Genomic DNA, 24,971 nt, shown 5'->3' with positions numbered 1-24,971 from the left:
CCGTACACTGGTGATGGGTGTGGTGTTGAAATTCTGTCTAGGATAAATCATTATTAATCGTATTGTAAGCCAAAGCATAAAAGAGTAATAATAAGATTTTAGCTGTAAAATAAAGGTATGAGGATCACTACTGTAAATCAATCTTGGAGAATTAACTTATTTTGCTAGTGATTAAGGTGGAGATCAAGTTTTTTTAGGGATATTTTCCTGAGGAGGGAAATCCGAAAGGGGCATTTTCTGTTTTGTTGAGTTTTGTCATCTCTGTGTGATGCCTGGAGCAATGGCAGCTATCTTGGGACTAGGAGGGATGCCAGCTCAGAGGAGAAGTGAACACTTGAGATGGGCAAAATGGCAGAGAAGAGAGAGAATTGCTGAGTTCTGCATCTTGAATTGCTGAGTTATCTGAATCATCTAACCCTGAACTGCTTCATCCTTTCAGCTATTATTAATTATTATTAAGCAAGATCATGCCTGTCCTTTGGGTTTAGGCTACTTTTAGTTCATTTCTCAATACTTGCTGTCAAAAGACTCTGACCAATTCACTCCTTAAACATGATTCCTGCCATAAATAAGTTGTCAGGAGAAAATGAAGCCATTCAGCAGGTTAATAAAAATAATAATAAATGTGTATTGAATATGATCAGGGATGGTTCTAAAGAAAATAGACGAAGCAAAAGCCAAGTTCCCAAACTCTGTGGATTGTATTTTTCAAACCGAACTGCATTTGGGAAAGACTTTTTTGTGTGCTATTTCCAGGTGCAAGCAATAATTTGGAATGCCAAAATATTGCAATTTGGAGGTCATTTCCATGATTTACAGACATAACACAGTAAAATATCCGAAACCAGAACTTTTCCCCCACCCCAAATTCAAGCTGAGTGGCGCCAGGGCCATAACTTTTCCAATTAAAACTGAAATGTTAAATGGTTCCACGAGCTAGATGCAGTATTTTAATCCGTGGCTTGGTTTTTTATAGGTTCTTCCAGTCCAACAGGTCTTTGGAAACTCACATTTCAAGGATAATATTCAACTTGTCAAAGAAGAGAAACCAGAAGCAAATGTATTTGTGTGTATATGTGTGCGAGCACAAAATGGCAGACGATAGAACCAAGAGGCCAAATTAAGCAAAACCAACAACTTGCTGGATTTTCACAAGAAACTGAGACTCACACAGAAACGAATTACTGTCATAACAAAATTCAAAGTAAAGAAAGCAGAGATCATTGTTTCCATTGAACTATGGCCAAATCCATCTAGTTCATCGATCTGTATCTTCATCTATCCATTCTATCTCTCCATTCACCCATCATCTGTCTACTCATCCATCTAACCATCCAACCACCTACCCACCCACCAACCCATCCATCCTCCATTGTCATAATCTTATCCAGCAAATGACCACTGTCTGATGGGTACAAGAATAGTCATGGTCATGGTCCTCCCGTTGTTCATCGATTTGCTCGAGCAGGCCCAGTAATGTCTCCATCATCAGACTCGTTGTTACTGTGTTTGGCAGATCGAATACGTCACGGGGAGCTTGCCAGGCTTTGCCTTTCGGGCGAGATACTCTCGGTAGCTTGCCGGGCTCTCCGAGAGGGGTGGAGGAATCAAACTCTGGTCAGCCAACATGGCCGCTTGTAAGGCAAACGCCCTACCGCTGTGCTATCACTCCAGCCCGCAGAAAATATCTCAAGTAACAGAAAATATCTCAAGTAACTGGCAGGTCTTACATACTAGCTGGGAGAGAGACACACACGAACTACAATATCTGCCAGATGAGGGTCAGTGCCAGATGGAGAAGGGGGAGGGGCGCACAGAGAAAGGAAAGGGGGTCCAGCGTTCATGGAGAAGTTGGGGCAGACCCATATGAAAAAAAATGTGTGTGTACATGTGTGTGTGTGTTTGCGCATGTGTGTGCACGATGAGAAGCCATGAAAATGAAATCGACAACGGCGACTTTGAAAGTGTCACCTCGGCATCAGCACAAGCTCACTCGGTCAGGGGCCCCTAGACAGGAGCTTTTGCTCTTCCATGAGCCAATCATGCCTGAGCCCTAGGGAGGCCAAGAACTGCTTGTGTGCCTGGAGCAGACTGAGTCCCCACACTGTCCCCCCACTCTTTGCTGCAGGACACAGGGCATGGTTACAAGATCTGCAGTGGACTTTCAGTCCTTTCTGGTAACCCTGAGCAGAGCGGGGCGTGTAGGGGAGATTCACTGGGTGGGGAACAGTGTTGCTCACACTCCGAATTGGTGGCAGAGGGGTCCAGGCCTCTGAAGTCAACAGGACGGACCCTAGAGGGTGCGCCCCCAGCACAGCCTTTGGAAACAGATGCCTGGAGCAGATGGCACTGAACCGGGTAGCTCCAAGCAGGAGCACAAGGACAGAGCCTCGGGCCCTTGGCCCACAGTGCTCTGTGTTTACGATTCTTCAGCTGACCACGTGGTGGGTACTTCACAATGCACCCAGGCTCCGAGAACATCTGGGGGTTGGGAGGGGAGGATGCTGCATGCACCAAGCCTCTGTCCCTGCAAGTCTGGAGGCTGAGCAGAGACTCTGCACATCCCCCAGCGCCCACCCATAGCAGGGAGACGGAGCTCTTCCATGTTGCCCCGAGAGACAGGGCATGGGGATACCACATGCGGGCGTGGGCCACCAGGGGAATGCTTGTGCGCTCAGATGAGCCTCTTCTTACCCTCGATTTCTCCCTCCAGCAAGACCCCCGATGTGACCCTTGGAACAGGAGCCCACCAGCAAACCATGCAGGAGAGAAGCCAGTTCTCAGCGTGACTCAGGGCAATTCTGAAAGGATCAGGACACCCATGGGGGTCTCCAGCCATATCTGATGCCCCTTCCAAGTCTCTGTGTGTCCGCCCAGGGCTTGAGCCCATGAGGCCACCCACTGCCCTGCAGTATGTTTTCAGGTTTTATTGGGGGGGACTGGGGCTGGGGACCTTGATTTTCATGATTTCTTGGTTCTGTTCCTTTCCTACTGATGTCAACGCTTGCACGGGTGGACCGGAGAGATAGTACAGCAGGAAGGGCACTTGCCTTGCACACAGCCCACCCGGGCTTCATCCCCGGCATCCCAGAGGGTCCCCCGAGCCCTGCAGGAGGGAATCCTGGGTGCAGAGCCAGGAGTAGGCCCTGAGCATCACTGGTGTGCACCCATCCTCCACAGACAAACAAACAAACAAGACCAGGCGCCGCAGAGAGTCCAAGACTGCCCCCAGCTCTTTCCATGTTCAGATTCTCAGCTGCACAGGAAATGCCCCAATCATTCCACTGAGTGAAAAAAAAAAGGCAAAAAAAATGGTGCATAGGTAAGGTGCATACAATCCCCAGCTTGTCAAGGACTTGGAGAGAGTGTGTGTGTGTGTGTGTGTGTGTGAGAGAGAGAGAGAGGGGGGGGAGAGAAAGAGAAGGGGAGAGAAAGAAGGAAAGAGAGATGGGGAGAGAGGGAGACAGAGGGAGAGAAAGAGGTAGAGAGAGAGGGAGAGAGAGGGGGAAAAGAGAGGGAGGGAGGGAGGGAGGGAGGGAGGGAGGGAGGGAGGGAGGGAGGGAGAGAAAGAGAGAGAGAGAGAGAGAGAGAGAGAGAGAGAGAGAGAGAAAGAGAGAGAGAGAGAGAGTCTGGTAGCAGAGTATCAGCCAAAGCAAATATCTGTTTCCCTAAGGCCTGAGAACCAAGTTAACTTTGAGTCAGGGGAAGCAATTGGCCGTTCCAGGCTGACAGCCATACTGCCTCTTCTAAGATCCCTGGGCCACTCAGAACACCGACATATGACGCGGGCCCATTCATTCTCAAATGATGTATTTTTCGTGGAAATTGTCAAGCTACATTGTTACCCTAAATAGAATATTACTAAAGTGCTTTAACCAAGCCAGCTGGGAGGCCTGACATTTCATCCATATTGTTATTTATATACATATTTCCAGCTGCCACCTGCCTGTAACGTGGCGGGCTCGGAAAGCAGGGCCGTTCCCGTTCCATTATACGTCGACATTTTCTTAGAAACAGCGTGGCCTCCCCCGCCCCTTGGCTTCCGATGGCTCTGCGGCCACTCTTGAGTTCTAGTGCCTTGGAAAGCAAACACCAACCCTTCTCTCCGCTACAAGGAGTCTCCCGCTCTCTCTTCCACTCTGTTTCACTCTCACCCCCGCCCCCCCCCATGCCCTCCCATACCCAGATGGTACAAATCGTTGCTGGCACATGTAACAATTATAACATAGCTTCTGTAAGCTCAGTGGAGCCCGGCAAATCCCGCCGAGTGAGATTAGATTAGGGAATTGGGAGATGGGCAGGAGGCCTGGCCGGGGGAACCCGCTTGCTCCAGACAATGCCTATTGGGGAGCAAAATGCTCCATCCCCGGAAGGAGGCTGGGGGCCCCCCGATCTCAGAAGCCAGAGAGAAGTGACAAGGAGACACTTCCAGGCAGGTAGGTTTTGCTTCCAAATCCTCACAGTCTACGCAAACAGAACGCTTGCAGCACCCTTAGGGTTGAAGGGCTGGGCGGGAGAGGGATAGAGTGGGTCAGGCGCTTGCCCCTCACGTGGCCAACTCCCATTCAGGCCCCCCTCCCAGGACCCCCCACCCCCCAGGAGTCATGAGCATATCAGGAGCAGCATCCGGTCTGGCCCCCAAACGAAACCAAACCAAAGTCAAAGAGAACAAAAGAATCAATCAATACAATAGAACGGAACAAAATCAGAATGAAGCAACAGATCGAAAGCCGGATGGAGGGGTTAGTGCCTGTCCCCACCCCCACCTAGAACCAGAGTTCTGGTCTCCACCATGAAGGAGTGTCCTGGTCACCAACTTGGCCACTGCCCCAGCCAGCATGGTAGGTGTTCCCACCCTCTGCCAGCCGGAAACTCTCTCAAGACAGAGGAATAAAGACAAAGCCTGGGTCTCACTGCCTGCAAACAGGCTGCTTCCAAGACTGTCTTTGTGGGAAAGACGGGCAGAGCATGGAGTGGGCTGGAGTCCATCCCCAGAGCTGCCCCATGTCCACCACGGAAGGCGCCTTGCCTTGCTCTGTCCATGGTCTTTGCTGGAGTAGGCAGATATCTCTGCCTCACGTGGCACCCGACCATCAGACAATCTCATGCCACTGAACGCCCTTTCTTGGGGCCCCTCCCTGTGGAGCGTGAACGGCACCCCGGGATCAGATGGACTGATGTCCAACCAACGCCCCCTCTTTCCCCGCAAGCCCATGCCCACACCTGCAGATGAGATGCTAAGCCCTCACCCCGGCACCCCCGAATGGTCCACTGCTCAGAGCCTTGCCACTGCTCAATTTTGCACAGGCCATTCTGCCTCTCTTTCTTCAAGAAGACACCCACGTCCTAGAATTCCACCCTCTTGGAAACTCTGGCTTCTCCTTCTCGTCAGGGGAAGCAGGAAGGGTGCCCCCCCCCACTCCCCAGCTGTCCAGGGAGGCTCCTGCTCACGGGAGAAGAACACTGGCATGCCTGGGGTTTGTTCTGCAGGATTCCTCATCGGGGAGCTACTGTTTTTTCTGACGTAAAGGGAAGACAAGGTGGCAAGCTTCCTTCAGGAGCTGGAAGCCACCAGGCAGGTGAAGAGAGATGGAAACCCTGTGATTCAGAGTGGAGACCTCTTCCCACGGGGTGTGCAGACACAGGCCTACCTGTGAGACAGAAGGGTGCACAAGACTGGCAGGATACCAGTGTCCTCTCTTCAACCCAGCTGTACCTCAACACTGGGCCAGCCATGCAGGGACCAAAATGTTGGTCCAGTTCTCTGGGCAAAACACGGGCTCCCCTCTTGCACTCCCAGAATTAGGACCACAGAATCATCTACCCCAGGTCATGGGGAATAGATCTAGGACCACAGACTCATCTACCCCAGGACACAGAAACGAAGAACTGTGATAAGAGAATCATCTACCACAGAACCGGGGACAAAGAACAATGACCCCAGATCCATCTACCCCAGGATATGGAGACCAAGCTGCTCCCTCGTTTACAGACTCAAGCAGCAAGTGACTCAATCACAGAACCGATGACAAGGGTCCCTCTCACTTGAGGCTCTCCCGGGAGTCTAGGGAGACATCGGCGCCCAGCAACCCCCTCCAGGAGGGTTGCCGCTTCCTCAAAGCCTGATTTGTCACTGCCAACTCCACCCCCTTCTGGGCTATTACTGCACACAACATCTCTGATGGGGAGTCCAGTCCCTGTTAACCCAGATTCCAGGCGGGAGCAATGGCTCTGAAGTCTGACGCACTCCAACATCTTGCTGCACAGACAGCAACCGGAAGAGCCCTGGCTTCTGGGCAGCTGGACAGGTGGGCAATCCGGCCACTGCTTCTGCCACACACCAGGGTTTAGTCTGCTGAGCTGGCCAGCTAGGAGGGCGTCTGCCCCTCACTGCTTCCTGTGCTCCCTTCCAAACCTGCATGCGCCATCCACGGGGACAGCCTTTCCGAAGGGAATGCGGTTCGTTGAGGCAAGGCTGGAAAGAGAATCACGCTCAGCCCTGGAATGCCATGGAGAATGAAACAGAGAGAAGCCAGATGCCCCAGGAGAGCGAGCACGTGGCTCTGAGTGAGGGCCACAGTGCTCTGCGAGCAACCAGAGTTGGTGTGGGGGTTGGTCCACAGTGGAGCGTCTGCAGGAGTCACCCCTTGACTGGGACACTGGAGGAGAGAGCAGAGAGGAGGGCATGGCCGGGGCAGGGAAGGGGGTCCTGCGTCTGCATGCTCCATGGGGAGAGATCTCCACTCTGAATCGCAGGGTTTCTGTCTCTCTTCATCCACGGCCCTGGTCACGGTGAGTAGATGCTGAGCAAAAGCATCCTGGGAAGTCCAGTGCATCCGCCTCGGCCACTCCCAAAGCCTGTCCTAACTGAGCAGACTCAGGAGCACACGCTCGTCTACTCTAATGAAATGGGGTGCCCGGGCTCTCTGGGGACCCCGGCGACCTACAGAGTGGCGAGAGAGAAGTGGTGAAATTCTGTCGCTAACAGGATAAGCTTCAGAGGCCCAGTCTGTTATTCATCTTCTTTCTGCTGTAAACGACACAGGCCTGGCCAGCTCGCTCAGTTTCTTCCTGCCGCTCATCAGGCTGCCCTATGCAAGTCCAGGGCCCTCTCTCCCCTGCCTGTTCCTACGCCCACGGCCAGCACGCCAGCATGCCAGACTCTTTCTACAGGCCCTGAAGAACCTGGCTCAACCTCCTAAAAGTCACTCCAAAGGTAGTCTTGGAGTATGCATCAGAAAAACTTCTGAATGACACCATCTTGATGGGGTTGGGGGTCTGGAATTCATGGCGATCATTTAAGGGAGGTCTACTTTGATAGGTGCCATGACTGACCGGGGGTGGGGGAGCGGACTGAGTGTTATTTCTGGATGAACCCTAGGAGAGGAGTGTTATTTCTGGTCCTGGAGGAGAGCGGTCCAGGAATCAGGGGACTCAGCTGACGGCCCACAGGATGAGATGGTACATTTTGGCCTGACAGGGGCTGGAGAGAGAATGATGGGGCGGGGGGGGGGGGGAGGGCATGGGACAAGCCTGTAGTCCATCTGCCCGGAAGGGCACATTTGCCCCCTGCTGGTCCTTGTGCTCAAGTTGGGATTTAGATGTTGAGTCACCCAAGGTCGTAGACTCTGGGTTCGGCTAGGGACTGTCCATCATTGGCTTCTCGGGGCTGTTCATCTTGTGTCTGGAAGGGTTTCTCAGCCTCCAGACCAAGGAGGACAATTCACTGTTAGCCATCCCCCCCTCTCTGTCACTTCTGTGTTTCTGGAAGACCCCAAGGAGGGCTGGGAGTGGGCTGACTAGCTCTACACGCCCTTCATGTCCATGTGGGGAAGGGCAAGGAGCCCACCCTGGCCAGTCAGACCCTGCCCTGAGCACCATGGTGGGCTGCTGGAGGCTTCTGTACCAGCCGGACCACGCCCACTTTCCTACCTGACCAGGTCCCTGTCCCTTTAGGCCACACCCATTCCCATGCCAGACCACGCCCTTCCCCTTTCAAGCAACTCCCACTCCCTGCCCAGACCACGCCCCATCCATTCAGGCCACACCCACTCATATGCCAGACCACGCCCTGCCCCTTTCAGGCCACGCCCACTCCCTTCCCAGACCACACCCACTCCCATGTCAGACTATGCCCTGTCCCTTCAGGCCACGCCCACTTCCAAGCCCAGTCATGCCCATTCCCCAGCTGGGCTATGCCCACCTGTCCTGCCTGGTTCCTGGCTCTTATCTGGGAAGGCAGGGAAATTAGACTGCCCTTGCTCTAGGAGGGTCGTTCCCATGAGACTTTACCCCAATGGCCCTGCAGAACCATCATCTGAAATCAGAGCGCCAGCCACTGTGGGTTGAGTATAGAGGCATCCAGACAGAGGTGTGTGCTGGGCTACGATGTAGAGAGAGGCATCCTCCTTAATCCCTCCAGCGACTCCAAGGGGAGACTGCGCGGGAAGATTCCATGGACCCGTGAAAATCGCAGTGAATTTAGAGGTCTCGTGCAGGTGAAACTCTGCACCTCAGCCATCAGCAATAAAGCCTCCCGCTCCTTAGGTGCTAAACAGGAGTGACAGAAGAGGTGGCTTAGGGGACTGGAGTGATAGCTCAGCGGGGAGGGCGTTTGCCTTGCACGCGTCCAACCTGGGTTCGATTCCCAGCATCCCATATGGTCCCCTGAGCAACGCCAGGAGTAGTTCCTGAGTGCAGAACCAGGATCAAAGCCCTGTGCATTGCCGGGTGTGACCCAAAAAGCAAAAAAAGAAAAAAAGAAGAAGAAGAAGTGGCTTATTCTCAGCACTTTGCTGTCCCGGAGTTTCAACTCAGCCAAGGAGAAGGAAATACTCTCACTTGGGTATGTGCATGCCTGGCCCTAACGCTTGCCCACTGCAAGGCACTTAGCAAGTTACCCATGAGGTGACTCAGGGATAGAGACCACGGAAGCCCCAGACAAGAACAGGAATGACAGCGATCAGGTTTGGGGGTTCCACCCCAGTGAGCGTCCAGTCCAAGGCTGAAGGAAATCTTAGGGAGTCGGAGAGCCAGAGCGTATTAAATCAATGACGTGATCGATGTGGTGGACATGGGGGAGCTACAGGGAGGCGGGTGCCGCTCAGAACAGCCTGGCCACTGAGTCAGCACTTCCTGTCACCTTCGAAGCCACCTGGAGAATTGCCTCTTGCTGGAGGAATCAAACTGTTGGACTAGACCTGGTGGCAGCTTTTCCTAGCGGGGAGGGAAAGGACAGAGATGAGGTGTATTGTGAGACCCACAGTACTCTGTGACATGCCGGGGACCAACCACTGTGGTCCAAGGCTCTGCTGGAACCAAGAATGACAATTTAGGCGCCGATTTGATGTTTTCTTCCAACAAGGCAGGGCCGATGCATCTGAGGCAGATGAGGGTGGGGCTCCCCCAAGGAAAACTGCTAGCTGGATGGTCCGAGCATCCCAAAGTGTCTCAGGAGGAAGGTATGTATCCCCCCCACACACACACATGACTTGAGCACCCCACAAGATCATGAGTCAGGAGGTTCAGACAAGGATTCAAGCCACTCCCAGATGGAGAGTCAATCCTGGGAGGCGAGGGGCCAGGCCTGGAATCAGAGTCTGAACAAAAGGTCCCCCCAGGAACTGTTGCCGTGTGTATGTGTGTGTGTGTGTGTGTGTGTGTGTGTGTGTGTGTGTGTGGTGGTCGGGGGAGGTGGGGAACCAAGGCCAGGGTTTCCAATAGCAACTAGGCATGGGCTGGACAAGCCCCCGCCCTCGTCAAAGATTCATGCCCCAACTCTGCACTCGCTCCTGCTTCTTGCCTGCTCAGAAACCAGTGCAAATCCTATCAAAAATTTAGCAGCTTCCCTGCCTCATCTGTTTAGGCCTGAAGCTAGTTGCAGGGGTAACTCATTAGGGACGGGCTCATTAAAACCAGCCCTTGGGCAAAAGCAGTTTGCGGGCTGCCTCGATTTGATTCACTCTCCCCTCTCTGCCTGCCCCACCTCCAGAGCCCCCAGACAAGGGGGCTTCTAATGGCCGGGACCAGCGGGCCTGGACGCCTGCCCAGATCCAGCACCCCTGTCTGACCTGAGCTTTCCAGACACGCCCCTTGTCTTCTCCTTCCTGGGTGGCTGTGGGGATTGGGGGGTGGGGCACATCACCTGGAGGGGTGGAGGTGCAGGGGTTAACACCTGGCGGTGTCACGAGAGCCAGAGGACCAAAGCACCACAGCCCTCAGCAGGATGAGGGCCATGAGGTGACGTCTTTGGGGTCCCTTGTGTGCCTCCTGCTCAGCCCACCACTCAGAGCCAGGGGCCCCTGGTGCCTGCACGGGCACCGGGCTAATGGATTCATTACCAGATGTGAGCTGCTCGTGCCAGCAACGCCGATCTCCCCAGGAGGAAGAAGGGCAGCAGCGCGTTCGTGCTGAGAAAGGGCTGAGGGGTCCCCCGGGCATAGCAGCAGAACCCAGCAGCCCCCCTCCCCCCTTCGGATAGAGGGGAAACGGCCCCTACCCTGGCCAGCTTCCCTGGGCCTCGTCACTGATCAAGGGGCTGGAGGTAGGCGTTGTGGAAGCAAAGGGGATGGGGTCTCGTGGACAGTGCAGAGCCCTCTGCACTGGGGCCAGCCCTGAGTGCCCTCTCTTCACCCAGCAAAGGCTAAGAGTCTGCTTCTGGCTAGAGGACAGGGCCCTTCCTCCCGTCCACCAATTCACAAGATGACCACCTGCGTTTACGAGTTTTTTTTTGGGGGGGGAAGAATCACACCTGGCGATGCACAGGGGTTACTCCTGGCTCTGTGCTCAGGAATTACTCCTGGCGGTGCTTGGGGGACCCAATGGGATGCTGGGAATCGAACCTGGGTCGGCTACGTGCAAGGCAAACACCCTCCCCACTGTGCTATCGTTCCAGCCCCACCCCCCACCCCGTGTAAAGGTCAGATCATTAGATGTCTGAGTTTCAGCGAGTGGCTACAGGCAGAAAGACATTAGGAAAGAACCATGGGGGCCAAAGAAGAAGCTTCTGGTCTCCAACGCCTGAGCTGAGCAAGAACAACCAGGAGAGACAAGAAGGAGATGTTGGTCACCCCGGTACCTAGTGTCCTGCCAAGAGCCGCCCCCTGCTCTTCTGTAAATTGTGGGGGAGGCGAGGGAAGAGGTGGTAGTCGATGGGAACTCTTAAATCCGAATTCAAAGGCAGTTTGGCGCCTGGAAATGGCATGAACAGACCCCAGGGACCACGTCTCACACACTGGCCGACTCTTCTTAAAAAAAAGACGATGACCCAGCAGGGCTCTTGGAACCCCCAAGTCACAGACCCGCACCTGGCTGCCGTCCTCCCCCATGGAGGGTAGACACAATGAGGGAGGTGGGTTTCTGGGGGCCCAGCGGAGCTGTCGAAGGTTATTCCTGGCTCTAGGATCAGGGCTGATTCCTGACGCTGTGCTCAGGGATCATTCCCAGCAGTGCTCCAGGGGCCGTTATGTGGTGCTCGGATAGGACCCAGCAAGCCTTGTGCAGGACAAGTGCCTTACCCACTGTGCTATTGCTCCGGCCCCAGCCGTGGGCAGACTGGGCCATGCCAAGCCTGGGGGGCTTATCAGGGGGCTGGAGAGGAAGGGGCACATCTAGGAGAGTAAAGCCTCTTCCAACTCTTCTTCTTTATTTATTTATTTAATTTTGCTTTTTGGGTCACACCCGGCAATGCTCAGGGGTTCCTCCTGGCTCTGCACTCAAGAATGACTCCTGGCGGTGCTCGGGGGACCCTATGGGATGCTGGGAATCGAACCTGGGTCAGCCGCGTGCAAGGCAAACACCTCCCCGCTGTGCTAATACTTCGGACCCCACTTCTTTGTCCTCCAGAGACATGCTACGTGGGGGTTCTGGTTTTGTAGGGACCCCACTGGACCGGCAGACAGGCTGTGATGTTGGACTTAATGAGTGAGTCATATGGGTTTCCCAAAGCTTCTTCAAAGGACTACAAAGCCTGAACTTTCTAGAAACTTTAGGTCTGCTGCTTGAGGCCGGCCACAGTTCCCTCATTCCCCTGGGGTCTCCTCCCCTCTCCTACCCTTCACCTGGCAGGAGAAACACGCCCCAGAAAGATTCCCTCCCTGGTCCTGCTTAAGCCACCCTCCTGACACTCCCTTTCCCAGATTTCCAGGTTGTCCCTCAAGGGGGTCTCAGAGCTAATTCGGTGGATCTGTGCAGACAACCTTCAGTCTATTCTAAAGGGCATTTGGAACACAGGTACCCTCACCATGTCTGCCTGCACTACAAATGGACAAGACACAATCTGGGCCTGCTGGGGTGCAGAGGAGGGTGGGCGCAGACTGTCTCGTCCCCCAGCAGTGCAAACACAGCCCTTGCAGGCCACGGGTGTTTGACGCAGCCACTCCGCGCAAGGAAGATGATCTTCAGGAAAGCCCGGGACGGTGGGACCTGGGGACAAGCACGGAGCAGGTGCTCACAGCTGGTTGGGAGAGATCGTGGGCAAATCTCATGGGGGCAGCTCTGGAGGACGGGGGCAGCAGGGACTGGCCAGGTGAAGTCAGGTTTAAATCATGACGTGGGGCTGGAGGGAGAGATAGGGCTTAAAACATTGGCCTTGTACATGGCCCACCTGGATTCGATCTCTGGCACCCAAGAGGGGCCCTGAGCCCTACCAGGAAGCACAGAGTCAGGAGTCCATCTGAACACAGAACCAGGAGTCCATCCTGAGCATAGAGCCAGGAGTCAGTCCTGAGCATAGAGCCAGGAGTCCACCCTGAGCACAGAGCCATGAGTTAGCCCTGAGCACAGAGCCCGGAGTCAGCCCTGAGCACAGAGCCAGGAGTCTGTCCTGAGCATAGAGCAAGGGTGTGCCCCCCGCAAAAAAAAAGAAACATGATGTGTTCTCTGCCTAGAACGAATGGGCAACATTTTCTAATTATTCTATTAATAAATTAACATCAATAACATGAATTTGCTGACCCCAGTATATTATAACTCCAGTAACATACTTAATATTATTTTATACCAATAACATTTTATAAGAAGTGATAAAATTACAATTATGAAGTAATGCTTTTCTGCAGCAAGAAGAGAAGGTGAGGCTGATGTTCCTATCTGCCTTTCCCTGGGATACTCCGGCCACTACAGGTGCTCTGGACAGGAGCTGGGGGGGAACTGCCCCTCGGGGCCACTCTACTCTCTTGCCGCCTGCAGCTTGACCTGAGGCCTCCCCGCACAGGAAGACAAGTGAGGGCAGAGGCTGGGTGGAGGAAACCCAAGGACAAGGACACACAGGGCCCTGGAGACCCCCATGTGGACTCACAGACTCCAGGGCCGCGGCCCCTGCCCAACTCTCCCCCGCCCAACCTCGCCCTGCGCTCATTACCGATTCTCTCCCAAACAGGTGCCTCTCACCGGGCCGGCTTCTGCAATGGCTTTCTTTTTATTCCCAGGGACCCCTCGAGCGCGGAGCGGGCCTTCATGCAGTATAGATCAGTGGCCATTGATGGGGCATCAGGCTTTGACAAGCAGCGGGCCCCTGGAAAGGTGAGGTGGAGCCCGGCCCATCAAGGCCCCGCTATTGAATTATTGACAGGCGCTCAGTGCCGTGCGAGGGGAGAGAGAGCCTGCGCCCAGGCTCAATAAAGATGAAATGGAAACCCTCTCTGAAGCAGCCTTTAGCATGTTAAAGGAGTTTTAATGGGCTGGTTTAAAATTCAGTAAGAGACTGCATTAGGCTGATTATATTTTCAGTGGATAAATGCAGGCACGAGGGCCAGTTTGGGATTCTGAAGGGCTTACAAATGAGCAGGCCGGAAGGGTGCTCGCTGCAAGAGGGGCGGGGGTCCGAGGCTGGGGCTGAGCCGCCAGCCCGGTGGCTCGGTCATTCTCCTGCTCTGCCCATCCGCTAGCCCAGCGGCGTGCGAAGCTGCCCATCCAAACTAACAGAAGGAGCCACAGGCATCAGCCTGGCCGCTCAGGGGACCCCCAAGGAGGAGCCACTGATTACTCTTGGGGGGTCTCACTACTGGCAAGAACTGAGCGCGGCTGGGGGAGCCCCATCCCAGCCTCGGAAAAGAGAACACGAAGAACCGCCAGGAGCCAGTGTCCCCGTTAGCAAATTAATATTAACAATTCTGATTTTTTTCTTACATAATCATCTTTCTTCTTTTAAATTTCCACCTGCCAAGATTTACTTGTATTTTAATGGCTGATGTCAGACAAGCAGCGTGGAGCAGGTCCCACCTCAGAACTATAATTTTAGACACAATGAGACGCACATCAACTGTCGCATTGACAAGCAGGGAATTATTCCACGTGGACTTCTAAAGTGCATCCTAAAAGCCTCAAGACCGAGCACATTTTAAAAGAATTTAAATGGATGATCATGGTGTGCTGCTTCTTTTTTTTTTTAAGAAAGCAATTTGTCTAATGTGACCCGATATTCTTTTTTTTCCCCCTGACTTCCCTTCCAATGGGTTTCCCCCTGTCAAATGGCAGAAAGTGGCAGCCAGCACATCTAAATCTGTGTTCATTTGCCTTCTGCAGGATTATGTGTGCCACGTCGAGCAGTCTAAGTAAATCAAAGAAGCTTCTCGGGGCTGCAGAAGTAGGGCTGATCTCCAGACAAATATTTAGAAGGCAGCTTTGCCGACTCTGGCCTTAATCGTTTCCAACTGATTTGACTTATTCTAATTACAGCCTTTATGTTATAAAAGCCATTTTTATGTTGCTGGGGAGCAGTTTCATTGCAAATACATGAAATTTTGCTGAGTTTCTGTTCCTGGGTTGATTACGGAAATGGTACTGTGCAGTGTGGCTGTAATTAGAAAAACACACTGCATGCAATGTCAATGATTTTTAACATTAATAACTCCCCAACACTCTCTCTTTGTCTCTCTTAACACCCTGCCCACAAAGGCTGACTCGGAAGGACCCAGGATCCACTGAGAGAACTGTAGCCCCCGGCTTCGGTGAGCAAGAATGTCCTCCTCTGTCCAGGACGGGTTAGGGGGAGCTGCCCATTGGGAGAAGCCAGGAACTGATGCAAGAGAATGGGGCGGGGAGGGAAGAGGATAATTCAATTTGCACATGGGTTAGTGTGGTGCATTCACGTCTGCTCACGGACACAGAGAAGAGAGTGGTGCTTCCTAGAGCAAAGACAGGAGCTGGAGAACCCTTTGGTGTCAGACATCTGCTCTGGGATTCCTCAGGTGCCAGGATGGATCTCAAGAAGAAGCCCCAGGCACTGTCCGAATGTTTCACTTCTCCTGCATCAAACCCATGCATGGTTCTTCCCTCCTACCTGCCCTGCAGAGTGCCAGGGGGACAGGAGTCGAGGGGACTCACCTGCCCCAAGCTTTGCATGAGGTCATCCAGCCGGTGGGGAGAGCGAGTGACCTCAGGAACCCGAAGCACGTGTCCGGCACCCCCCATGGTGGACCAGGGGATTCCACGTTGGATACAGAGGATGATAACAATGCAGAGTCATGCTCCAAAGTGCCAACATCCTCATTCAAATTCACCTCCCCAGACATTGGGGGCTACAAATAATGAACCTGAGCAAAGTGGAGAAGGTATAAATGCATGTGGGGGTGGGGGTGAGGGGGAGACAGCCGTGATCTACTCTTTAGTGTGAAGAGACAAAGACCAGAACCACACCACCAGAGGGGGAAATTAGATCTACATTGATCCCTATGCCTGTCCCCAGACCTGTGGCCATAGATCTCCACCCCCGGCCATATCCTTTGACACCCCCGCCCCCCAGATCTCACTCTCCATTTGAGCCTCTGCCCAAAGGACGCCATGCCCTGTATCTCAATCTCCATCACCGGACCTAGGTTTGGGCGGACAATAGAAGCATCTTTTATGGGGAAGGTATGACCAATTCCCCCTCTAGCGACACAACTGTCTGCATGTGTGGAGTGAAGATGCTAGGAAAGAAAAGAAGATTTGGTTGCTTCGCTGCCCCCCACCCCCACCATCGAGAAGCATTCCAGAGGAGAAAGAAAGAAAGAAAGAAAGAAAGAAAGAAAGAAAGAAAGAAAGAAAGAAAGAAAGAAAGAAGAGCACCACAGTACATGTGTCCGGGAAGAGAGGATAAATGAATCTCAGGATGTCATCGCTGGTCCCTTCTTTGGACACTTCCAAGGGGTATGAATGCACAGACACACAAGTAAACACAGACACGTGCACACATAGTCACACACACACACACTCATAGGGACTCACATGCACACGTGGACACACTCACACATGCAAGCACACACTCACACACACATATTCACACACTCACACATTCACATACACTCACACACAGTCTCACTCACAGTCTCACTCACATACTCTAACACACTCACGATCTCACACACACTCACAGAGGATGGAGGAACCAGCTTCTGAGGTTAAAATACAACTTCCCATGAAGAAGCCTTAACTCATCCCCCCACCCCAAACACACACAAACACATGCGCGCGCGCGCGCACACACACACACACACACACACACACGACACATGACCTGAAATCTGTGACTGTGGTTTTGCCAGAATGAAGTGTCCGATGCTAAAATGTGACATTGCAGGGCCAATCTGACCCCTGCGATGGAACCAGAGGGGCTTCCGGTGGACTTGTGGGATTTCTCCTGCTTTCCCCATCACTCCCTCCTCTGTTCACGGACCATTATGGTGTGGATGCTGGTCCACATGGGCCACAGGTGCCTGACCCTTCAGTGTGGGCTACCTGGAACCACTTCCTGCCAGGAATTATGGGAGGGACAGAGAAATATGGACTATTTTCCATGGAAAAAGCAGACCAGGGGTCAAAGGCAAAGAGTCTTGGTGGACATCTGTTGTCATGAGTCCTTGATCGGACAGCAGTTGCCCTTCCCCACCCCCTGCCCACTCCAGAATGGCATGCTACACACACACCAACAGTGAACCCTACAAACCACTCATCAGGGCTCCTCAGATGTCACCAAAGTCAGAAAAACCCAGGGAAACTCAAGATATTGTCCCCCATATACACACTCACACGGTCACTCATGCACACATATTCACTCACACACTCAGGCATGCACACAGATGCTGATATTTTCACAAACACACTCGCATATGCTCACAATCACACTCACTCATATACATACACTAGTGAGGATGAAGGATGGATGAAGGTGAGATGTCACATGAACTCTCAGAGTAGAAGCAAGATAGTAGAATAAAGTTAAGGAATAAAACATGGACATTATCTTGTAAAAATGCTTCAGTGTGGGTTTCGTCATTGGTATAAATGGGTCACAGCAAAGTAAGATAATAAGAGGAAAAACTGAAGGCAGGGTACATAGAAACTACTGGAGGACCTTTGCACTTTTTCTGTCAATCAAAACTATTCTAAAATATAATAGAATCTCTGTGTGTGTGTGTGTGTGTATGTATGTATGTTGTCAGGGATTGAGTTAACAGATTCATCCATGCAAGACAGCTGCTCTACTACTGAGCACTAAGTTATCTCAGGCACTCAGGCACTAAGTTATCCTAAAATGAAAAGTGCTTATAAAATTACTATACTTCTGGGGCTCCCTACGCCCCTTGAAAGATGCAGCCCAGTAAGAGTCACCAGCACTTGTGTTTTGCCAACTTCCTTATTTCCCAGTTTCTCGTTCATCCTTGACCTTTCCAAAAAGAGCCTCAAACAGTACGAACTTTTCATCTTCAGCAATTCCATAACGCCATAAATGTCCTGTCTGGATTCCACTTATCTCTTCGGCTTATCGTTAATCATATCACACATTTGTCTACCGTCTTTGTCGGAATTACTTTCAGAATAAGGTTTATTTGCATTTTTCTTTCTGGCACTTGGTTTATGTATGGCGCATAGCATCTTATATAAGTTGTTAAAATGAGTGAATGGATGGGAATGGGTTTGTAATGGATGGATAGACAGATGATGAACAGGAGGAACAGACATATGAATGAATAGGTAGGTGGATGAATGGATGATGGATGGTTGGGTAGATGGATGGGTGGGGGGTAGGATGGATGGATGGATGGATGGATGGATGGACAGATACATGTATGAAAGGATGGATGATAGATGGATGAGTGGTGGTTGGTTGGATGGATGGATGGATGGATGGATGGATGGATAGGTGGGTGGGTGGGTGGATGGACAGATGAATGGATAGATACATGTATGAAAGGATGGATAGATGGATGTGTAGGTATATGGAAGAATGTATAGATGGATGGGTAGATGGATGGATAGACAGATGAGTAGGTGGATGGATGGATGGATGGATGGATGGATGAATGGGTAGGTGGTGGATGGATGGATGGATGGATGGATGGGTAGATTTCTGGCTGGATGGATAAATGGGTGTGTTGGTGGACAGGTGGGTGAATGGATGGATGGGTAGGTAGGTATATAGGTATGTGTATGGGTGCAGGGTAGGCAGGTGGGCAGGTGGATGGATGGATGGATGGATGAATTATTTTATTCCTGCTCTTTGATGGTCTCTCAGAAAACTTTCCAAATTCTTGAAGTCAGAAAGTTACAACTCGATCGCAAGAACTCCTTAAGGCCCATCTCAGAGGATGCCACCTGCCCCAAGCTTCCACTGACACAGTCTGGCTTGTGTGTCCAAGTTCCAGATAATACCGCACTTTCCATTCATTCACTACTTCAGAACCAGTCTGACAGAGCATCTCGCCTGCCAGCCTTGAAGTCCCAGGAAAAGGGCAAGCTGTCTTTTCATCATGAGATAAAATGAAAAAGAAGCAAGTTTTCAGGAAAATACTGCCTCCACTGAGGGAGGGATAGGGAAGAGATCTAAGGTCCAGTGACATCCCCCTTCCCTGGCCCCCTCTATTCAGGGACCTCCACCTTCATCTGGGTCCAGCCCGTGGGAGTCAAGAAACTGCATTCTGCTAAGAGATAGAAACGGGAAGTTCCCCCTGGGTCTGAGGAGGGAATGACGACATTATACATCCCACAGGGAGGTGAGTGTTGTCTCTCCAGCCTCACTGCTCCCCATGCCCGCGGCCCGCTGAGAAGGGGGGGTGCAGATGAATGATGACTTGGGAGTCTGGGGAGCTGTTCAGTGAGGGAGAGCAGAACCCGCTGCAGAGCCTGTGGCTGTGTGGGCTCCAGGAGCAGGCAAGGAGGAATAATCTGGAAGCTTCCCAGGCAGTGCTGGGTTCTGTGTGGATGTGGCCAGAGAGCAGGGTTGACCCTGCAGGCCAGTTCAGGGATGGAAGTTCAGGAACCTTCCTGGCACCGGCTGAAATCTCTGCAGGGCAGCTGCTTCCCAGAGCAGGGACAGCGGGGGTGGGTAACAGGGGTCCCCAGCTGTATCCTTTGCGTGGTGTGGTTCTCCCTGGCACTGCTTAGCTCCTGGGTTTCCTTCTCCACTACCCTAAGGCGGCTAGGACGGGTGTAGTAACAGAGACCAGAGGACCCTAAAAGGCCACTCACTAATCCTTGGTGGGATGAAGTTGGAGGTCTGAGACGAGGAATCACAGAGACCCCCACCCCATTCTGCAGGGACTGTCCACTTGGGGAGCTATGGCTCCCAAGGACAGAAACCAAAGGTGGGCACCCTGTTTGAGAGCCACATCCGTCCTCCAGGTAGATCCTGGAGAGACTTCAGTGATTCCTTCTGACCTGCCGACTTCCTCGGAGAACCCCCCATTTCCCAACTGGATTGAAATCTCCCCCTGCAGGGCTGGGAGTAGGAAAGAGGCTGGGGCGGGTGATGACAGAGGCTTCCCATCGGTGGGAATCTTCCCTTTACTGACACAGCCCTACAGGGATAGGCTGAGCTGGAGGGGTGGGGTGAGGGTCCAGTGTCTCAGTGGTTTGAAACCTAATGAGCTTAAGGATTAATAACTGATGGGCATGATGGACTTTCTGTTCTAATGACCAGCTCTCCTACTTGAAAAGTGGTCTAAGGGCTGCCACTCACCTCTCTGTCTCTGTTCTAGAGCCTTTGGGGGGTCGAGTAGAGGGGTGAGGAAGGAAGATCTCCTCAGTAGAATCTCTCAATAGAACTTTGTGCTAGATATCACCGGGGCCAATCTGATGTTACTTATATCTTATGAGGCTCTTTTTTTTAACACACACACACACACACACACACACACACACACACACACACACACACCAGAGTTCCTGGTTAGAGTCAAGGAAAGAGATGCATGAGATCCACAACAAAACACCAGCCGTGCCTCCAGAGCACAGCTGATAAGCCACCAACTGCCTCTATGGCTAGGAAACACCCAGCTCTCCAGCCCCCCTTCCCCAGCTGTGGGGGTCACACTTGAGTGCCACAGGGGCAGGCTCAGACTCCTGTAGGCAGATGTGAGGAGCAATTGCTCCAACCCACAGATGCGAACATGTGGGCTTCAGTTGCTTCTGTATCCTAGAAGCAAGTAAGCAAGCACTGAGTCTCTGGCAGGCTATTTGCCAGCACGACCCACACACACACTCCTCCAGTGCACGCCTGCCGCAGCCTTCCTTGGGGTGCATGCAGTGAGCTCAGGGCCGGGGGAGACCCCGTGTCTCATAACGCCATGGGCCAGTAGGGAGACCTAGAAGAGTCAGGTGTCCTTCTCCATCCAAAAGGAAGCTGTTTTCCAGTTGTTCTCGACAGAGAGATGCCACGGATCTCACGGATTCCCCTTTGGGCACAAATGAACAGCCACAGAAATGCAATGAACATCGTTCCAAGTCAGGGGAAGGGTTTGGACAAAGAGGTGGCTGAAGTGCACCCGGAGACCCCGTGCAGTGGTGGCTTATGTAAAAAATCCATCGAAGGGAGATGGACAAGTGTGGCTCCTTTTCAACTGGATTGCAGAGTGCGGAGAAACCAAGTCAAAAACACAGAGAAACCATCCGTGTTGGCCATTTCTACTGAGCACCGTCTCTGGGCAAAGAATCACGGCTGGAGCTAGGACAAAAAAAAACCCACGAGAGCAGTGAAACTAAGTCAAGAGAACGTGGCAACCTTGTTCCACAAAGTCTTTGCGCCCCATGTGTCCCCGTGTCCCCAGATGACACGGTTCCATTGGCTCGTGGATGAGAAACAACTGCACGGAGAGAGGTTTTCTGCCTCCTTTAGCTTCCGGTTCAGAGTTGACCCTACTGAGACTCGCAAGGGCAATGCTTGTTTGCCCTTGAGAGAACAGAGTTCTTGGTTTGGTTGGGAGGACGAGTCCTCTCTCCCCTTCCTTCCTCCTTCCCAGCTGCTCGGGGGGCGGAACTCCGGGCACTGATGTTGTTGGAAACTCAGTCCCAGCAGCTTGAGAGCGATCATTAGCTCAGCACAGGGCTAATGCAATCCACGGGAGCGAGTTAATGGGCGAGGAGGCCCGAGCGGGCAGCCTGGACCCACGGTGACCCGGGCCTGGGTGTTAAGTGGTGGCTGGTAACTCCCCTCTAATCACCTCTTGTTAGCCACAACTCTAGGCAAATTGCAAACGAGGATTAAGTGCAGGAGACGGTGCCAGGCTCACTGTCAAGCTGAAAGAAAGACTCAATTTGTACAGCAATCAGGACTCTGTAATCATTTCCTTCAGAGCTGTTTCCCCACCGAGTCTGCCCGCGGACCCGGCCTGTGCTGCTGCTTCCCTGGCAGACGGCGTGGGGACTCCTCGGCAAGGAGGCCAAGCCCAGCTGGCTGCCTGGACATGTGAGCTCTAGCCTGTACAGGCGGTGGGGGGGAGGGGACAGCGGGCACAGAATGGGCGCCCATTTCTGTAGCGGGGAGCAGAGTCTGGGAGGGCCCTTCCCCGGGAGCCTGGAGACAGTCTGTGCCTCTGTTTGCATAACACACATGTGACACAGATGCAGACCCAGAGGCAGTATTTTAAGAACTGCTACTTCTTCCCGTGGTGCCAAGGGTCGTTTCTCAGAGTGAGAGGTTGGGGAGGGGGTCCTTTCCCAAGGATCAGGAGCTCTTTCTTACTGGGGTGCGATCACGGCCCTTGATCCTAGCTTAGCCACAAGGCTCAGTGACCTCCTGGGCTTTGCCAGAAGACCTGGAGAAGTTGATCATAAGATAAAGGAGGGGAGTTCAGGAATATTCTACAGCCAGCAGACAAGGGAGTGGCCAGAATCCAGCTAATGTTTAAAGGGGAGTGTGGTATCTACACATGCAATGCTATTTTAAGTCTCCCCCCCCCCAAAAAAAAAGCCCTGATCCTCTGACAACCTCCCAGTCGTAGAGGCTTGGAGGAAGGTTCTCTCTCTCCTGGACTCCATTCCCTACCTGGTTGTGCTTGGAGAAAGGGTGGAGATTAAAATGAGAGAGCGGGAGAGGGTTAGGGGCTAGAAAAAAAAAACTGTGCTGAGATGAGTCTTTAATGAGAACATCTTCCCCTCTGAGGGTTTAGAAAAAGTCACACAACAGGGGTAAAAAAAATCAGACCCCAGAAAAAGCCACATGATTAAAAAAAAAGACCCCCATCCCCCCCAATAAGGCCAGGCAGGGAATGTACAGTTTGTAAGTGAAGCATTGGGCAAAGCTGGAATTTGAGCAGGTGGGGCCAAGATGTCCTTCCAAAGGGACCAGCTCCATTTCTTTCAGAAGGTTCAGATTGTTATTCCCCACCAGCACGAGCCCATCCCTGGTGAATATTAATAATAAAAACATGGTGCTCGCCATCAACCATCCATCCAGCTGCTTTATACCTCCCTTGGACATTTCCAAATATGCCACCGGGACATTTGCATGGAAAAGTCGGGTGTCACCCCGGTGTCGTACACCCCGCCCAGCACCCAGGCTGCCCACACCCCAGCAGCTTCAGAGAACGCTGTGTGACATTTGCTCTCCTGATTTCTCTCTGTGTTGGTCCATCAGACCCAACATTAGCTGTGATCCCCCGAGATTGATGTGGAACGAGAGAAAAATTAACTGAGAATTCAGGGTGATTATCCGGCTGTTCCTCTGGAAGCTATTTGGATCTGTTTTGTGTGTGCAGTGTTTGTTTTATTTTGTTTTGTTTTAGAGGAATCCTCTGGCTTCTGACTTGCCCAGGTGGAGCCAGGCCGCGACCCGCCATCCTTTGCGTGTCTTCCTGATGCCAGGTGCCATGTTACAGGTGAGACCCATGTGTCCCTGATGCCATGCCATACCAGGAACGGGATGGTGCGGGAAATGGAAGCGAGGGTGTGTGCAGTGCACGCAAGGACAAACCCCAGCTGTTTGAATTTGCACATTTTCCTCGGCAGCTCGTGCCAGAGACCCGTGGCTGACGAGGAGTCATTTCACCCGTGCAGAGTTCTTTCTCCTGGAAATCCGTTGCCTAAGAAGCTCGGAACTGCTTTGCACACTCACACAAAGGTTTAGAATAAACCAGGGGGGTGTGGGGGACACAGATCGGCTTGGCAGCTTTGCTCCTGCTCAGCGCTTAAAGTGATACAAATAAAGAGAACAGTGATGAGCTTCGGTCGCCTCTGGCTCCTCGTTCTCTCAGCTCCTAGGGGCTCCCGGGAATCCCACCCAGGGTGGCCACCATCCTGGCGCTGAGGGTTCATGCTGGCTTTCTACTCAGAAATCCAGACACGCCGGTCAAGAGAGCACGTGCGGAAAAACCACATCTGCTTCACCCCCTCCTCCTGCTGTTTCGAGCCTTGCAGATTCCCAGGAGGGAGGGGATTCGTCCCAGAGGAATGCGGGTTCCTAGTGCAGGGCCGAGAGCTGTGGACAGGACTGTGGAATGGGATCAAACGCCGCGGCCAGCTTCCCCCTTCGTCCCTTTCATACCCACCGCATGGATGCACAAGCGGACAAATCACTGCTGGGAAGTGCCCCCTCCCCGCCCCACCTCTACACAGCAGATCCTGCCCACCCCGCCAATGCCCCCTGGACAAGTCTGCAGGCAGCGCCGTTTCCCACGGCGGTGGGAAGGCAACGTGGGCACTGAGCTGGCGATGGGAGCACGGGTGCAAAGGATCCCCACGCCCAGAGTGTGTCTGCCCAGCGGATCCCCGGACACCGGCTCTGCTCTCCCCCACCCCACCCCCCGCCTTATCCTCTCCCACCATTCTGCTCTCAGATGCTGCGACTCTGCCCCCGCAGCCCCTGATTCCTTCCAGTACAACAGCCACGCAAAAACCCATCATTATGCCTGCCTTTCCTCGCATCGCAATGTGCTCGGTGTGTCTCCGACTGGTGAGAAGAGATGTAATTAGTTCACTAAAAAGAAACCACATCCCCCAGCCCCCCCTCTGCAGCCGCGGCAGCTGGGTGGGGTGGGGGCCATTCCTCCACGCACGGGGTGGGGGGAGGTCACTCCTGACAGACAGGTAAGTTGCTACTCAAAATACACAGGGATCTCAGAACCTATGATCCTCTCTCTCACTCTCTCTCGCTCTCGCTCCCTCTCCCTCTCTCTCTCGCTCTTACTCGCTCGCTGGCTTTGCAAAGTCAGAATCCCCAACCAGAAGAGAGACACTCACCCCAGGTGTGAAAGCAGCTGGCTTGAGCGAGCGTGGGTGGCCAGGCGTCAGGGTGAATTGCTAGTTTGGGGCTCCATGGGTGCAAAGGTGGCCGAGAGGAGAGAGCAGGAGGGATGGAGAGGCAGAGCTTGGCACGGGCAGGAAGGAAGAGGGCAGGAGGAAAAGCATCAGGCATGTGTGCAAAGGGGGAAAAAAATAAGGCAAAGGGGACGGGAAATTAATAATCCAACAAGCAGTTTCCCCGTGTGTTATTAACGACGCCCTTCCCGGGCCGGGAGCCCTGAGCGGCACATGGGCAGGGAGGGGCATCACGCCATTGGCCGCCTCTTCGCACTCCCACAAGTCTCAGCCAATCCTCCGAGCGCCTGGAGGTACAGCTAGATCCGAGCTGCCGTTGCAAACCCCCGGAAGATGAGGAATCGTGCTCCTTGGGTAAGACACTGCTCCGTCCGGTTAATGCACTATAAACTTTATTCGAGCTGACTTCTCATTTGATCCCCCAGTGACGAGGTCAGGGAGCGCAGGCAATTCCACCCCAA

General features: G+C 53.0%; 1 protein-coding gene across 24 annotated transcripts in view; it reads right to left on the bottom strand.

Annotated features, from left to right (window-relative positions):
• Window positions 1–24,971, bottom strand: part of RBFOX1 (RNA binding fox-1 homolog 1) — a 1,027,611-nt gene that overhangs the window by 219,097 nt on the left and 783,543 nt on the right. Inside the window, exon 1 of one of the 24 annotated variants that reach the window (XM_056135043.1) lies at window positions 24,433–24,630. The exons of the other annotated variants lie outside the window; for them this stretch is intronic. The gene's annotated coding sequence lies outside the window, so the exon portion shown is untranslated. Of the gene's footprint in view, window positions 1–24,432; window positions 24,631–24,971 lie in introns of those variants that run through there. 24 annotated transcript variants of the gene reach the window in all.

Source organism: Sorex fumeus, unplaced genomic scaffold, assembly GCF_029834395.1.
Source record: "Sorex fumeus unplaced genomic scaffold, SorFum_2.1 ptg000110l, whole genome shotgun sequence".
Lineage (NCBI taxonomy): Eukaryota > Metazoa > Chordata > Mammalia > Eulipotyphla > Soricidae > Sorex > Sorex fumeus.
This window is presented reverse-complemented; position numbering and strand designations above follow the sequence as displayed.